Source organism: Podarcis bocagei (assembly GCF_964188305.1).
Source record: "Podarcis bocagei genome assembly, chromosome: Z".
In the NCBI taxonomy this organism is placed as follows: Eukaryota; Metazoa; Chordata; class Lepidosauria; order Squamata; family Lacertidae; genus Podarcis; species Podarcis bocagei.
Window position 1 is genome coordinate 23198968 of NC_138140.1, and position 15725 is coordinate 23214692.

The following is a 15725-nucleotide window of genomic DNA, read 5'->3' on the forward strand; positions in this document are numbered from 1 at the left end:
TTTAGGTTTATTGTTTTTGGAAATGCAGATCAGGCAGGTTACTGGGACTGAGACACTCTTAGGAGACCAACATCCAAATACCCAAAGAGCTTCCCCATTCCTCTCAATTATCATTTACAGGGCACCAACCTAAGCTTTCATGAGGGCACCAGAGTTCTGCCACCATTAACCATAGCAGTGGCATGCAGATAAATTTTCCATAGGGGAACAGTTAGGGCCAGAGGCACCAGCTTGCAGCGACAATTGCGTGGGGCGACATCACAATGTCACAACCTTGTGCTTGTGAGCATCACACCTCCCTCCCTAAACCAGGCAGAAGCTTCCCAGGCTTTGGGAAGGAGGCACCAGGCTTTAATACTTTAATACTCTAATTTACCAGGAACATTTAAGGAACTATCCTAGTCCCCCATGTCCATTGACCACACGCCACACATAGCCTTTTCAGGTTTACCAAAAACTACCGAATTTACTCAATTCTAATGCTCACCTTTTTTGCCCAAATTATGTTGTGAAAGTTAAGTTGTGCATTATATTCAAAGGCACTTCGCCAGCAAATGCAGTGGTACCTTGGTTCCTGAACGGCTTAGTTGAAGAACAAATCGGATCCTGAATGCCGCAAACCCGGGAGTAAGTGTTGGAAGTCGAACAGACTTCCAGAACAGATTGAGTTCGGGAACCAAGGTACCACTGTACTTTTTGGGGGTTTCAAGGTTCTGAAAACTGAGATGTGCATTAGATTCAATGGCACATTAGACTCAAGTAAATATGGTATTTGGGGACTGATAATTCAAAACACTGTCAATAGAGTTGTGGAAGTGCTCAGTTGAAAGGGGCGCGAGCTTGGGTTTGGAGAAGAGAGGTTATTGGCTTGTTTTTGTTTATATTATGTATTTTGTGTTTTTATGTTGTGATTTTATGTTCTAATCACCCTGAGACATGGGGGAATATGGTGGTGTACCAAATAATAATAATAATAATAATAATAATAATAATAATAATAATAGCAGCAGCAGCTGTATAGCTGGGCCATCAGCTGAAACTGATGGAAGGCACTCTGTGTCACTGAGACCACCTGAGCCTCAAACAACAGTAAAGGATCCAGAAGTATCCTCTAGCTATGTACCTGCTCCTTCAGAGCAGGTCAGCATCTGGGGGCGATCAGGGGCACCCCCCAAAATTTTCAAGGAAGGGGCCAGGCCCCCTCAAAATTCCCCAGTGGCTGTGTGAGGAAAATTAACAGGGACACATTTTCTCTATCCCTCCTCAACAGAAGTCAACAGAAGACAGTTTCTGTGCCAAACCCAGGCCTAAACCATGATTGAAATGGATCTAGAAAATCAGTTTCCTCCAAGAACCTTGCCGAAGAAGGGGAGAATGGCAACTGACTGGTAATTACTTAGATTTTTTGAATCAAGAGAGGGTTTATTGAGGTGTGGTTTTGCCTATGGTTGCCATATTTCAAAAAGCAATAACCAGGACACCCCAAAAGTTGTTGAACTTTCTGAAGGAAAAAAAAGCCAAATAAACACGATTTTTCAATTGACTTGCCTAAGATCCAGGACAAAGCACAACCTTTTGGAAATTCCCCCTGGACATCAATTCAGCCTTTGAAATCCCAGTAATGTCCAGGAAAATCTGGATGTATGGCAGCCCTAGACTTTTACCACTGCCACCTTCTCGTGCAAAGAGGCATTAATTACCTCCCAGACCTCGACAGCTGTCTACTCGCTGTTAGTTTTGGTTACCCAAAAGGGGCAAAGTTCCAGAGTGCAAGCAGTCACCCTGACTGATCCAAGCACCTTGTCCATGCCCTTGAGCCCCACCAACAGAAACACATCCACACAACATGACTAGAGAGTGCTCTGGACTCCACTTGAGATTCATCTGCTGTAATAGAGAAGTCAAGATCCCAGTGGATGCAAGCAATTTTATTCTCAAAATGCTTTGCAAACAAGTCACAGTGAGCTGCTGTCGGTTCTCCCACCTTCTTCAATCCAGACTGTAAGAGGCCCCACACTACCCAGAAAAGCTCTGACAAATGGTGCAACGAGGATGCAATGGAGGCAGCAAAGTATGCCTTCTTTGCTGCCTTCACTTAGGTAGGCTCGATCATGAGCTCTCACAAGTGATTGCATTTGACCACAGTTTTCCTCCACTCATATTTAAGCCATCTCCTAGCCTGTTTCCTCACCCTAAGCTCTGGAGTATACCAGGGAGTCTAGTGGGCTTAACAAAGTGAGAGGGGGCAATCAGAGGCAATTGTGTCAATGGCACAATACATTCCAATTTATTCATACTGGGTAGATGCAGCCCTGAGGACAAGCTTCTCAGCAAGATTGCTTCAACCTTACCTGCAAGTTCTGCTTCCCCTACTTTCCTGACGTACTATCTAAGAGGAATATTTTTCCAGGAAATGAACACAAACTTTTAACATTCAGTCAACAAGCAAGCCTCCCTCCCTCCGTCTTTTTTTCATTGTTATTCTTTGCAAATAGCGTGGTCAAGATGTTGCCTTGCTTGGAAAGGCCTTTTACAAGGACTATAAGAGTTTGGGAAAGCTGTCAAACACACCAAGCAGCTGCTGAGCTTAGAGCCGTCCAGTCGGTGTGTGCTTTGGCATGGCCGGGGTGCACAGGAGCGAGCGGAGCAGGAGGGACGGTGCTTTGAAGTCTGCTTGGTGGCGGCGTTATATTATCCTTGGCTCACCGCAGGCTGGAAAATACACTGCAACAAGTTCTCATCATTGCTGAAGTGCACGGTCCTTTTTCCTGGGGCTCTGGAACGGTTGGTTTTAGCATTACATGCAACTACAAAACACCTCAGTCATGTTGTTGCTACATTATGTTCTTTTATTAAATTCTTCTGTGTCCAACCCCCACCACTACCGCCGCCCCACACCTTCATGGGGTTGGGGTTCTCCTGTTACAGTATAATCTCATCTTCATCCCCTCCAACAGTGAAAATAGGGACGTACGTGGATGATCAGTTCCAAGGGTTCTGTCTATACACAAAGATCGTATATACCCAAACCCTTGGAGCTGCCTCCACAGCTAGTGATGACACTCAGCTCTATTTCTCCTTTACATCTGCAGGTGTGGCAGCTGATGTGCTGAACCATTGCCTTGCATAAGTAATAGACTGAATGAGAGCCAACCAACTGAAACTCAATCCAGATAAGACTGAGGCACTGTTAGTGGGTGGTTCCCTAGACCAGATGGGTGGGAGGTCGACTGCTCTTGATTGGGGTTACACTTCCTCTGAAGGAGCAGGCTCATAGCTTAGGGGCCCTCCTGGATCCTTTGCTGTCGCTCGAGGCTCAGGTGGCCTCAGTGGCCCAGAGTGCCTTCCATCAGTTTCGGCTGGTGGCCCAGCTATGCCCCTATCTGGGCAGGGATAGCCCAACTACTGTTGTCTATGCTCTGGTAACCTCAAGGTTACTTTACTGCAATGCATTATATGTAGGGCTGTTTCTGAAGATGGTTCAGAAACTTCATCTAGTACAGAATTCAGTGGCTAAGTTGCTCACCGGAGCAAGACGGTTTGAGCATCTTACACCGATCCTGGTCTGACTGCACTGACTACCAATTAGTTTCCAGGCCCAGTTCAAAGTGCTGCTTTAGACCTATAAAGCCATAAACAGCTCAGGACCATAATACCTCAAGGACCGCCTCTTTCCATATGAACCTACCTGGACCCTGAGATCATCCTCTGATGCCCTTCTTCATGCGCCTCTTTCACGAGATGTCTGGAAGGTGGCAACACGAGACTGGACCTCCTCTGCAATGGCTCCCCGTCTGTGAAATGCTCTCCCCAGGGAAGTTTGCTTGGCACCTTCATTATGCACCTTTAGGCGCCAGGCGAAAATGTTCCTTTTTAACCAGGCCTTTGGTTGATTTGACATCCTATGCCCTTTTAAAATGTGCATAGGATGGGCAATATATATTAAAATGGGCAATATATAAATTCGAAGAAGAAGAAGAAGAAGAAGAAGAAGAAGAAGAAGAAGAAGAAGAAGAAGAAGAAGAAGAAGAAGGGTAGAGAGAGAGATAAACCAAGCACCATGTAGGCATTGCCCAGCAAGCATGGTGGAAAGCTTAAAAGTTATTTTTGTGTCAGGTAGCCCAAGTGGACCCAGATTTGAAAGATCTTCTAAGCTTGTTGCCTTGCTTTGGGTTACAAGGGCTGCTCAGCATACCAGCTCTGGGAATCTTGCAGGGCTCTAGGATGTGAGATCTCACAGGAACTCAGATGCACCCTGCCCCGCCGCCCCAGGCATCAGCATCCCAGAGCTGGCACATTGAGCAGGCCTTGCCCCCCAAGTAAGTCACAGAACTTAAAAGCTCTTTACACACAGGGTAACCCAAACAGACCCATTGCCAAAATGTATTTTAAGTTGTCTGCCTTGGTTGGATTTAACTTGTGCAATTTCAGCCAGCCTCCTTTGGTTGTATATGGTTGAAATCAAGAAAGTTACATGTGTGTAAGATGTGCCATCACATGCCATCCAACTTTTGGAGATTCAAAAAGAGGATGTGCATCTTCTAAGACATGCTCCCGGGCAAGTCACGTGATCCGTGCATCACTGTCACCCTAGAAAAGTGCTTTTTCGGGGCGACATCGCCTGCTGCCCTGAAGGGCTTTTTTCCAGACGAGCAAAGTGTGAGGTGCAAGAGAGCCCAGCACCCAAAATGGCCACCACGATCTAATGTGAATAAACAGGATGTCTTGTTTTTCCCCAGGGCACTTGGCAGGTATGTGATTGTACTGTTTTTAGGATGCTTTAGTTGATTTTCCTGCATTGCAGGGGGTTGGACTAGATGACTTTGGGGTCCCTTTCAAATATACAATTCTATGATTTTATGATTCTGTGATGCATCCACACACACACACACACACACAGAGAGAGAGAGAGAGAGAGAGAGAGAGAGAGATTTTATGAATTTCTGCCTGCTTTTCCCTCCGCATTCCTATTCCCTTCTTAGATTGTGAGCTTGAAGGCAGGGGTTGTCTTAGTGCTGATCTTCGTAAATAGTAGCAAAAGAAATGTGTGAAGAATTATAATAATAATAAATTATTTGTACCCCGCCTTCCCCTGCCAAAGCTGGGCTCAGAGCGGCTAACATCATATAAATAATACAATATGCATAAAAACAAGCAATCAATCGATTAAAATGCATCCCAAAACTAATTCAAATAAATTAAAGTTAAAGTAAAAACTGGAAAAATGACAATCCTCAGGTTAAATGTAGAAATCCTAGAACCATAAAGTTGTAGAGCTGAATGTTACCCCAAACACCATCTAATCACACCCCCTGCAATGCAGGAATCTCAACTAGATCATACATGAGACATGGCCAGCCAACCTCTGCTTGAAAACCTCCAAGGAAGGAGAGTCCGCCACCCTCCTAGGGAGTGTGCTCCACTGTCAAACAGCTCTTACCCTCAGAAAGTTCTTCCTGATGTTTAGTTGGAATCTCCTTTCTTGTAACTTGAATCCATTGGCCCGGGTCCTAACCCCTGGAGCAAGATATAATGATCAATAGGTTATACTTGAGTTTATGACTTACAAATCAGTTTAACTTTTAAAGTTGTCTGTCGCTCTGCCAGAAACCTTGGCTAATCCTTTAGTGTCATAAAAACAACACTTTGCCTATCACTCTCTCCCTTGATCGTACCAAAGATTAAAGAGGTTCTTAATTAGCATAATGTTAGGCAAATTCATCATTTAAAAATCCCTCTCTCTTAGCTGATTTACAAAATCTGAAGTCACCTCAAGAAATCAACTTTGTCCTTGAAAGCAAACATTCACCAGAAGTGAAAATATCAAATTCTACACAAGGCTTTGAATAATGTTTTGTTCCCTGTCCAGATTTTAGTTCTGCTAACACTTTGCAGAAAGTGGAACTTAATTGTTGGTCTGGAAGCCCCAGCTTATGCAGAATGTGGTGGCCAGACTGCTGATGGCGAAATCTGACAGACAACATGTGACTACATTGTTTAAACACCTGCGTTGGCTGCCCACCTGCTACTGAGCCAGGTTCAAGGGCCTTGTATTAACTGGTAAAACTTTGAGCAACTTAGATTGAGCATGACTCAGAGACCATCTGAACCCTTATATCCCAGCTCAGCCACTGAGATGCAGAAGCACTTTTGGTCATTCCCCAAGTTAGTGGGGCTCATTTGGCAGCAATAAGAAGCCAAATCTTGAGCACCATCCACCCACTCCTGTGGAACACTCTGCCATTAGAGGTTCAGCAGGTGCTTCTGTCTTAACCTTTAAATGCCTGCTGAAAACTTTTTTTTATTCGGTTAGGCTTATTCAGGCAGTTAAGAAGTCATATTGCTATAATACTTTTTAAAGTGGTTTTTATGGTATGGTTTTATGTACATTTGTTGTAAACAGTTCTAATGTTTTTTAATGAATGAGAGAATATAAATTTGTTGATAAATAATAAATAAATTTATTTTAAGGACAATCCAGATGGGGCACATAGAGTCTGTGATGGAGGAACAGCCATGTACTAAACCAGAGGTGTGAACCTCAGGCCACAAGCTCAGATGTGGCCTCCTGAGCCTCTTCTCTGACCCCTAGAACTCTCCCAATGCCAGACCCCTTCCTCAGCCATGCCCTCTCTGCCCAGGCCATGCCCCTCACTGACTCTTGCTTCACTCCCTCCTCTAGGGTTTTTCCGTGGCTGAAACATTTCTTCTTCTTCTTCTTCTTCTTCTTCTTCTTCTTCTTCTTCTTCTTCTTCTTCTTCTATCACTCATAGTCGAGTAAGATTCTCTTCCATGAACATGGTTTTAACACTGAGTCCGTAAATGACTGTGGAGGCCAATTCTGGATCCACAGATCCTTCCACAGTGGGGACATTGGTTTCTGGCTGGGAGCTGATCACTGTGAGGGTTTGCCAAGCATGCCTTCCTCTTAGCGCATGTCTCCCTTTCGTCCTGAGTTTGAGCGTCTTCAGAGCCTATGATATCTTTAGTAAAGGCTGTTCTCCAACTGGAGCACTCGCAGGCCAGTGTTTCCCAGTTGTTGGTGTTTATGCTACTTTTTAAAGATTTTCCTTGAGAGAGTCTTTAAACCTCTTTTGTTGACCACCAGCATTACGCTTTCCATTTTAAAGTTCAAAATAAAGTACATAGTTGCTTTGGAAGACAATAATCAGACATCTACACAACATGACCAGTCCAACAAAGCTGATGTTGAAGAATCATTGCTTTGACACTAGTGATCTTTGCTTCTTCCAGTACACTGGCATTAGTTCGCCTGTCTTCCCAAGTGATGTGTAAAAAATTTCAGAGACATGGTTGATAGAATCTTTCAAGGTGTTGGAGATGATGTTTATAAGTGGTCCATGTTTCACAAACATACAGCAATGTTGTTTCACACCTCGTCTAGGGTTTTCCCCTGGCTGAAACATTTACTTAAATGCTGATCATGGTTCATAAATGGAGGATGGAGAAGATGATGTGTAGAAACTAGTCTGCTGTACCAAGGCATTTTTTTTCTTTTGTTGCCCTACCCACTTTTGCCTCTGGCTCCACCTGCTACTGGCATTAGACTGAAAACCATTGATAGTAGTGATAGTAGTGAATACACATCTGAATGAAAACCACTGCCTTCTTACTTCACTTCCCCTAACACATCCCTTTCTATCCCCCACCACCACGTGAGCAATGCTGAAGAAGTTTTCCACCACCGTAAGAAGGCAGCCTCCAGTGAGAGGCCTTCTTCCCTGCCTCCCTCTTCTCCAACAGATAATTAAAGGTGCAGCATGCTGGCATCCAATAACCCCCTCATCCGCAGAAGCTTTGGCTTGCTCCCTTACGGACCAATCAACACGGCCTTGTAAGCATACCTGCGACAAAGTCTTTCAAGCGCCTTGAGTTCTGCAAGAAAAGTTGCTGATAGTGTTCTGTCACATTTCAACTCGTCTCCCAAGAATATCCGTTGCCTACACATGCCTGTTGTTCTGCTGCAGTCACTGGAAGAAGCCCTGCTATGTGTTCTTCCACCCACAGACTTGGAGAAGAGGGAGACTTGGGATCAGAGGACCTTCCTGGTGGTGGTCCCAGGACTGCAGAATGTGCTGCTCCAAGAGGTCCAGCACCTGCCTCACTGCCTCTATGACCATTGGGTCCCTTCCAACTCTATGATTCTGTGATTAGCCAAGTAATGAAAACAGTTTTGTTGAGGTATGCATCCTCATTAGGACATTTTCTTGGATAACCCCTCATTTTCATTATTATTTTGATGGTTCTAAGTTATTAACTGTTAAGATGCTGCTGAAGCACTTTCGTTTAATCACTTTATAATGAAGCATCTTGTATCTGCTGGATCTGGGACTGGATTATGCTGGAAAGTGCAGACATTCTAGATTTAGAAGGACATGATAATATATTTGGATGGCATACATACCTAAAGCATTTCAGAACCATTTCAGAACCATATAATAAGAAAATCAATCTTTAGGATATGGGAAAAGTATCCTTTATTCTTTTGATGGTTCTAAGTTATTAACTGGTAAGATGCTGCTGAATCACTTTTGTTTAATTGCTTCCTACTTTTTTTTTTAGTATGGTTTCATAGAATCATAGAATTGAAGATTTAGTAGGAAAACCAAAGGTCAACTAGTCTAACCTCCTGCAATACAGGAATCACAGCTAAATGTTTTATGTAAAACATCTATATGTTTTCTATGCATTGCTTGCCATTCTGAGGGACAAAGATGTCAGATATGAATTCAAAAATAGTGAATAGTCCAAGATCACCAAATGTAGGAAATTGAACCCAGGTCTTCCTGACAGAAGCCTAATGCAAGAGAGGGAGAGAAGGAAAACAGAACTATTCCATCAATGCCGCTGAGCCACTAGTTGCCTTTGTGTCCCCTCATCTGTCCTATATCACTTATTCCATCAGGCTCCCTTAATGTTTCCTTTCCAGCTGCTTATTTGTATAAGTGCTATTTTAAAAACTGGCACCTGAGTTTCCTCTTTTCCTCCTCCCTCCCCACCCCCTTTTCCTTGGACACCATGTCTGTTAAATGATCCTCCACCACTGTGGCTCTTGCTGCTTCTGTTCCCAACTAGAATGTCAATTATGTTCACAGTGTGGCATTTTTACTTTTGGTGTAGGGGGCTAGTGAGAACCTTTATTGGCTGCATAGTTTCTCATAGACATGAGCCAGAGGAGTTTGGGCCCCAGAAACATGAGGCTCCAGAAGAAGAACAGTATACTGTCACAAATTTGGAAGTGGAAGGTAAGATTATGCAGAACCCAGTGGAAATTAGAAAGTGCTTCCAGAGGTATTTTAAACAACTTTATACACAGGAGAAGCAGAAAGAAATGGACATTGGTAAATTTTTGAAAATCAATGGACTACAACAAATTTCCCAGGAAAATAAGCTAATGTTGAATTATAAAATAACGGAACAGGAAGTAGAAGGGGCTATTCAGAATATGCAACTGGGTAAATCCCCAGGGCCGGATGGGCTGACTTCTAGATATTACAGATCTTTGAAAGAATGGTTAATACAACCTTTAAAGGAAGTCTGCAATGAAATATTGGAAGGGAAAAGGGCACCAGAGTCGTGGAAGGAAGCGTACATCACACTTATACTGAAAACAGAGACTGAAAAGACGCAGCTTAAGAACTACCGCCCCATATAATTGCTTAATGTGGATTATAAAATCTTTGCAGACATTTTGGCTAAAAGATTTAAAAAGGTGCTAACAGAAGTAATTCATAAAGATCAAGCGGGCTTTCTCCCGGGCAGACAGCTGTCCGACAATACGAGGAATATAATTAATATCTTAGAAAAACTACAAGTGAAGATCAATACCAAAGCAGTTTTGATATTTGTGGACGCGGAGAAAGCCTTTGACAACATTTATTGGAGTTTTATGAAAAAGAATTTATTGGGGATGGGGGTTGGTCAAGGTTTTGGAAACGGTATAGGTGCAATTTATTCGGAACAAAAGGCTAAATTAATTGTGAACAACGTAGTGACGGAAGAATTTAAGATTGAGAAAGGAACACGACAAGGTTGTCCAATCTCTCCATTGCTCTTTATTTCAGTCCTGGAGGTTTTGTTAAATATGATTAGAAGGGACCAATTGGTAAAAAGTATACAAGTGGGAGCCAAACAGTACAAATTGAAAGCATTTGCTGATGACTTGGTATTGACTTTACAGGAACCAGAATCAAGCACTATAAGAGTATTAGAATTGATTCAAGAATTTGGTCAGGTAGCAGGATTTAAGTTGAATAAGATGAAAACTAAAGTCTTAGAGAAAAACTTAACGGAAATGGAGAGAGATAAGTTTCAGAAAGAGACAGGATTAACACTGGTTAAGAAAGTAAAATACTTAGGGATTAATATGACTGCTAAGAATGTGAATTTATTTAAGGATAATTATGAAAAATGCTGGGTTGAAGTGAAAAAGGATCTAGAATATGGTCAAATTTGAAGTTATCATTGTTAGGCTGAATTGCTGCGATAAAAATGAACGTATTGCCAAGAATGCTTTTTTTGTTTCAAACTTTGCAAATTTTGGATAAAATGGATTGTTTCAAGAAGTGGCAGAGAGATATCTCTAGATTTGTCTGGCAGGGCAAGAAACCTCGAATAAAATTTAAGATATTAACAGATGCTAAAGAAAGAGGAGGCCCTGACAGACCTTAAACTTTATTATGAATCAGCCGCATTTTGCTGGGTGAGAGAATGGATGCTTCTTGAAAAGACGGATGTGCTGGATTTGGAAGGTTTTAACAATGTATTTGGTTGGCATGCATACCTGTGGTATGATAAGGTTAAAGCACACAAAGCGTTTAAAAACCATATTGTCAGAAAAGCATTGTTTAATGTTTGGATAAGATATAAGGATTTGCTAGAAAATAAAACCCCAAGATGGTTGTCACCAATGGAAGCAAAGGCACAGAAAAAACTCAATATGGAGGCCAAATGGCCGAAGTATTGGGAAATCCTGGAACAAGAGGGAGACAGATTAAAATTGCAGAGTTTTCAAATAATGGAGGCATATAATTTGGATAAAAAACTAGGCTTCCAGGTGGAAAAATCAAAACTGGAAACAGAATTGTTAGATCCTAAAGTTAAGAATTTGTCAAGAATGTATAACTTGCTGTTGAAATGGAATACACAAGATGAAATGGTGAAATCTGTTATGATTAAATGGGCACAAAACGTTGGACATAATATCATGATGGCTGACTGGGAACAGTTATGGATCACTGGCATGAAGTTTACGGCATGTAATGCCTTAAAAGAGAATTTAATGAAAATGATTTACAGGTGGTACATAACACCAGTCAAGCTTGCAAAAATTTATCATTTGCCCGATAACAAATGTTGGAAATGTAATGAAACTGAAGGTACTTTTTTTCACCTTTGGTGGACATGCCCCAAGATTAAGGCATTCTGGGAGATGATCTATAATGAAATGAAAAAGGTATTTAAATATACCTTCGTGAAGAAACCAGAGGCCTTCCTCCTGGGCATGGTCGGCCAATTGGTGCCAAAGAAGGATAGAACTTTCTTTATGTATGCGACAACAGCAGCAAGAATACTTATTGCCAAGCACTGGAAGACACAAGATCTACCCACCCGGGACGAATGGCAGATGAAGCTGATGGACTACATGGAATTGGCGGAAATGACTGGCAGAATCCAAGACCAGGGAGAAGAGTCGGTGGAAGAAGACTGGAAAAAATTTAAAGACTATCTACAGAAATATTGTAAAATTAATGAATGCTAGAAGGATGTTGGAATGAAGTTATATGGTTTTAGCAGAAATGTAATAAAGAATTAAGTAAAAGTTGATTGATAATGGGCAAAAATGGAAAAATTGAAGGATAGACTGTTAAGATAAATTATAGAAAAAAATTTGAGAAAGATGGAAAAAATTTGCTGAAATAGTTAACTGAACTAGAATACAAAAAGGGAGGTGTGAGGAGGTCGAGGAAACAAGTAAATGAAAAGTAAAGATATGCAATATTGGATGTGTTTTTAAATGTTTTTGTTTTTAAACGTTTTTGCTTTTTTGTTTCGATGTACTGGGGTTTTTTTCTCTTTTTTTTCTCCCCCCCCCCCCTTTCTTATTCTGGTTTTCACTTTCTTTTGATGTATTGTATTGTAACTTTTTACTGTCTTCCTTCCTTCCTTTTTTCTCTTTTTCTGTAATTGTTAAACTTTTAATAAATATCATTTTAAAAAAACAGAAGAAGAAGAACAGCATGTTCGCCTCATTGCTGCATTTCCCCTTTAATTTTTTTTTGTGGGGGGGTAGGATGGATGTTTAGTCAGGTTCAGGAATTTGTTTAGTGTTATTGCAATTTTCACTGTTTTTGTATTGTATTGTTTTATTGTGTTTTTGTGTGTGTTTTTTAAAGGTTTTATTTTGTTCTTAAGGGGAGGAGTCAGGGCTGCCTGGGAGTGGGTTCCAGCCAACAGAATGGCTGGGGCAGGTTCCACAGTGGGGGAAGCACTGGGACAACCAATCTCAGTGATCACAGGTAGGAGGAGGAGTTACGCTAAGAGCAGACCATGTCATTAACGAGGAAGCAGGTTTAGTCGTTGTTTGAGGGTCTGGTCCTGACTCGATGGATACTGGAATCAGCAAGGGATACCCACATGACCTGAAGGTGCTGCTGTGCAATGCCAGGTTGATGATTCATAAGACCACTGCCATCCATGACTTGATCATGGATGGAGGACTTGACCTGGCATGTGTAACAGAGACTTGGTTGGATGAAGCAGATGGGCTTGTTCTTGCCACTGCTTGTCCACTAGGTTTCTCTTACGCCCAGCAACCCAGGCCTTCTGGGCAGGGAGTGGGGGTTGCAGTGATTTTTAGGAAGTCATTAGTTTGCACCAGGTGTCCTATTGGGAAGACCCAGTTCTCTAAGTGCATGTTCTGGAAGTTGGGCATTAGGGGCAGAATAGGATTCCTTTTGGTGTACCAAGGATTCCCTGCCTGAGCTGCTTCAGGTCATGGCGGATGTTCTCCTGGAGAAACCTAGTTTGGTTGTCCTAGGGGATTTTAACATCCATGCCGACACGACCTTACAAGGGGCCACTCAGGACTGCGTGGAAAGCATGGCCTCCATGGGGCTGTCCCTGAAAAGTCTGGCCCAACCCATAGCCGCGGACATGCCTTGGTGTTCACCTCTATAGATGTTGGTGATATGACACTAAGTAAAAGCGAAACTAAAGAAGTGCCACTTCCTGGTGCAACTGGACTTCTTCGTGACCCTTCCCCTCTGCAGGGAGGTGGGACCAATTTGGATGGTCCGCCCCATCACTTAATGGATTCAAATGGTTTCCAGAGAGTGGTAGGGGATGCTTTATCCCATGTTGATGGCCTTTCAGCAGATTCCCTGGTGGCCCGCTGGAATGTGGAGTTAACCAGGGATATTGACTGTTTGGCTCTAAAGAGCCCTCTCTGATTGCATGGAGCCGGACAGCCCAGTGGTTTTCCATGGATCTGAGGGCAATGAAACAATTGCTGAGACAACTAGAGCGCCAGTAGCGGATAACTCATTCTGAAGCTGACCGGACACAGGTTAGAGCTCAACGTTGAGCCTACCAAGTGGCGGTAGCGACGGCGAAGAAAGACTTTCTTCAGTGCCTCTATTGCATCTGCAGAAAACAGCAGCAGGAGACTCTTTCAGGTGGTTCGCAATTTAGCGGAACCACCTGCTACATCGGGGCCCAGTACAGGCCACATGATCTCCTGCAATGATTTTGTAAAGTTTTTTGCAGATAAAGTCGCTCAGATTTGGGAAGAGGTAGACTCCACTGTGGGAGCAGGGCTGGGATGGGAGAGTGCTAGAGTCCTGTCTAGTCAAGTTGCGTGGGATCAATTCCAATCTGTTACCTCCGAGGATGTGGACAGGCTGCTTGAACGAGTGAAACCAACCACCTGTCTCCTTGATTCTTGCCCATCCTGGCTTATAAAAGCTGGGCGATGGGCTTCGTGGGGTGGTGAATGCTTCTCTCTGTGAGGGAGCTTTCCCAGACCCGCTGAAAGAGGCAGTTATCAAACCACTTCTTTTTTAAAAAATCTTTAGATGCGGCCAATATGGCCAACTATCGCCTGTTCTCAAATCTTCCATTCTTGGGCAAGGTGATAGAGCTGTACAACTCCAGGCACGCTTGGAAGAAGCGGACCATTTGGATCCCTTCCAGGCCTCATCATGGGACTGAAACTGCCTTGGTCACACTGGTCAATGATCTCCAGTGGGCTAGGGATAAAGGTGAGAGCTGTTTCCTAGTTCTGTTGGATCTCTCAGCGGTGTTTGATACCATCAACCATAACATCCTTCTGGACCATCTTGAGGGGCTGGGAGCTGGGAGCACTGTTATACATTGGTTCCGCTCCTTCCTCCTGGGCTGTGTTCAGAAAGTGGTGATGGGGGATGAGTGTTCAGACCCCTGGGCTCTCACTTGTGGGGTGCCTCAGGGTTCTGTCCTCTCCCCCATGCTTTTCAACATCTACATGCAGCCGCTGGGAGAGATCATCAGGGGGTTTGGGCTGGGTGTTCATCAGTATGCGGATGACACCCAGCTCTACCTCTCTTTCAAATCAGAACCAGTGAAGGCGGTGCTTTGTGAGTGTCTGGAGGCAGTTGGAGGATAGATGGTGGCTAACGGATTGAGGTTGAATCCTGACAAGACAGAAGTACTGTTTTGGGGGGACAGGAGGCGGGCAGGTGTGGAGGACTCCCTGGTCCTGAATGGGGTAACTGGGCAGCTGTTTATCAGCTCCATCTGGTACGCAGGCTGCAACCCTACCTGCAACCCTACCTGCCCGCAGTAGGCTGCAAAACTACCTGTCCGCAGTTTGTCTCGCTAGAGTGGTGCATGCTCTAGTCTCGCTTAGACTACTGCAATGCGCTCTATGTGGGGCTACCTTTGAAGGTGACCTGGAAATTACAACTAATTCAGAATGCATCAGCTAGACTGGGAGCAGCCGCCGAGACCATATAACACCGGTCTTGAAAGACCTACACTGGCTCCCAGTACGTTTCCAAGCACAGTTCAAAGTATTGGTGCTGACCTTTAAAGCCCTAAATGGCCTTGGTCCAGGATATCTGAAGGAGCGTCTCCACCTCCATCATTCTGCCCGTACACTGAGGTCCAGTGCCAAGGGCCTTCTGGCAGTTCCCTCGCTGTGAGAAGCCAAGTTACAGGGAACCAGGCAGAGGGCCTTCTCAGTAGTGGCACCCGCCCTGTGGAACGCCCTCCCACCAGATGTCAAAGAGAAAAACAACTACCAGATTTTAGAAGACATCTGAAGACAGCTCTGCTTAGGGAAGCTTTTAATGTTTAATAGACTATTGTATTTTAATATTCTGTTGGAAGCCGCCCACAGTGGCTGGGGAAACCCATCCAGATAATAAATAATAAATCATGATGATGATGATAATGATGATGATGTCTGGAATCCCCCTTGCTCAGATTTCACACGTAGGGACATACATGGGGGGGGGGGTAAGCCTGTCCAGCAACATTTGAATGAGAATCAATCCAAGCTTCCAAGCCTGTACACAAACTGTACTTTTTCAGCCTGCTTTGGAGGGTAGGACCTGGACCAAGGGATTCAAGTTACAAGAAAGCAGATTCTGACTGAACATCAGCGTGTTTTTACATGAGTAGAATGTGTCCTTTTATTTAAAATGCATCTCTGGGTTATTTGT

At 43.5% G+C, this 15725-nt stretch overlaps 1 protein-coding gene across 1 annotated transcript in view; it reads left to right on the forward strand.

Moving 5' to 3' along the window:
• Positions 1-4722: 4722 nt before the first annotated feature.
• The window catches only part of LOC308578475 (uncharacterized protein), a 49380-nt gene continuing 38377 nt past the window's right edge, over positions 4723-15725 (forward strand). The window contains exon 1 of the mRNA XM_081178918.1: positions 4723-4751. The gene's annotated coding sequence lies outside the window, so the exon portion shown is untranslated. The remainder of the gene's footprint in view (positions 4752-15725) is intronic.